The 1,712-nt window shown below is 34.5% G+C and overlaps 1 long non-coding RNA gene across 1 annotated transcript; it reads right to left on the bottom strand.

Moving 5' to 3' along the window:
• Positions 1 to 415: 415 nt before the first annotated feature.
• LOC118340213 lies at positions 416 to 1,701 on the bottom strand. The gene is made up of 3 exons (XR_004797363.1): positions 1,579 to 1,701; positions 1,181 to 1,323; positions 416 to 665 (listed from the first exon to the last, which is right to left on the bottom strand). It is a non-coding gene; the product is annotated as an uncharacterized LOC118340213 (long non-coding RNA).
• Positions 1,702 to 1,712: the final 11 nt, after the last annotated feature.

Here is a 1,712-nt window from a genome sequence, read left to right as displayed (position 1 = left end):
GTATTAAACCAGACCATAATATTACCCCAACCTTAATCAAGTGTAGCAATTACTTCAACATTACAATAAGGAAGTGTAATAATGCTTGTAATATTGTATTGCAACATAAGACATTTTGGCAGAAAACCAACTTAATACAATATGTTCAATATAAACATTTTGTCATTATGTTACAACAATATGTAATCCATATATGTTGGAAATGAGTTGTAAACATTTCCAGGAGACAGGGTTAGTTATTCTGTGTTACCTGTGATTGTATTTCTTGTCACCACTTACCCAAAAAAAACACGAGGACTGAGCAGCAGTTTGGTTTCCCACCAACTAGGAGTGAGAAGATAAAGAAAAAAATATATTTTTTTATTAAAGCATGTGAGTAATCATTGTAAACAATGACACTCAATTTCTAGCCTAACAGCATTTCCATGAAAACTCAAGATTGACTACACAAGGACAGCTGTGAAGAGCTGTTCAATATTACTCATTTACTGAAAGTAATTCCATTCATCCATCCATTTAACCTGCCTCATACAGCAGATATGAGACACATTAGTACAGAATGATATGATGAAGATATTAACCTGACTGTTCTCAACCTCCTTCTCCTCATTCTGACTCTCCACTTTGTTCACAGTCTCCTCCCTGCCCTGATTCTCTTCATGGAGCTGTGACAGAAAATAAAATATCAATTGTTATGGATACCTAAAACTACTACTAATTTGATTATTAGACCTACTATGATAAGATAATTATCTGTAAAGATTTTTAACAAACTCTTGCAGTAAAAGTGTTTATGGACACAAAAGAAAAGCAACCTCCACATTTGTCTCCAGTTTGTTCTTGTGTCCGTCCTCACTCTGCTGGTGGGAAGAGAGAGAGAGACAGATAAACAGAAAAAATTCTGTTGCAACATGAACGAATATACTAAAAAATGACATATGACAGACATCAATATCAGATTTTTCTGCATTTGAAGTATCATAATGTGGAGAAATACCATATAACCTGTAGGTTAGCAGTTTGATTAGTTTGGACTGATGCTTTTCCACCTGTTCCATCAGATTATTTTCTTTTCCTGTCGTTAGCTGCTTTCGTTTTCTATTTCTCTTCCAATGAAACACAAGCTGTTGTTTTTTGCTTTTTTTTACTTTGACTTTTGACTTGTTCTCTTGTTTCTTACATTTTTGGTCTCTGTTTCAGTTGTCATGAGCATCTTTCTCTCTGTTTCTTCTTCAGTGACAAACATATCTTCAGCGTTGTTGCTTTTAGTTTGGTTCTTCTTCTCTCCTTTATCAGTTGTATTACTGTGGCTTTTCTTGATCTCTGTAAAAAATATAGTCAGTAATATTAAAGTATGAAACACAATGACCTGCATTGTTGAAAGGTATCGCACGATATCGAACATTTGCGTCTGATTAGAAAGTAGAGACACCACTGCAGTTTTAACAACACCATACCTTGTGACCTGTGACAAATACTAACATTTTGATCAATGTAATTTTATTCCATAATTAATTTCACTGTTATGAAACCTGTGAAAGGCCATTTACAAGGAATTGTAATTCATTTGTGACTTACTGACATTTTGTCTCCACCCAAAGAAGACAAGAAACAGAATAAACACGATGCAAGCAGCCAAACTAACAGCCAAACCAACAATGATGGGAACAGCAGAACTGAAGTGGACCTCAAAGAAATCATCTGAAATGATA

The sequence above is a fragment of the Morone saxatilis genome, unplaced genomic scaffold (assembly GCF_004916995.1).
Source record: "Morone saxatilis isolate NCDOM2014 unplaced genomic scaffold, NCSU_SB_2.0 Contig601, whole genome shotgun sequence".
NCBI lineage: Eukaryota > Metazoa > Chordata > Actinopteri > Moronidae > Morone > Morone saxatilis.
The sequence above is the reverse complement of the archived record's forward strand: the minus strand, read 5'-3'. Positions and strand labels throughout refer to the sequence as shown.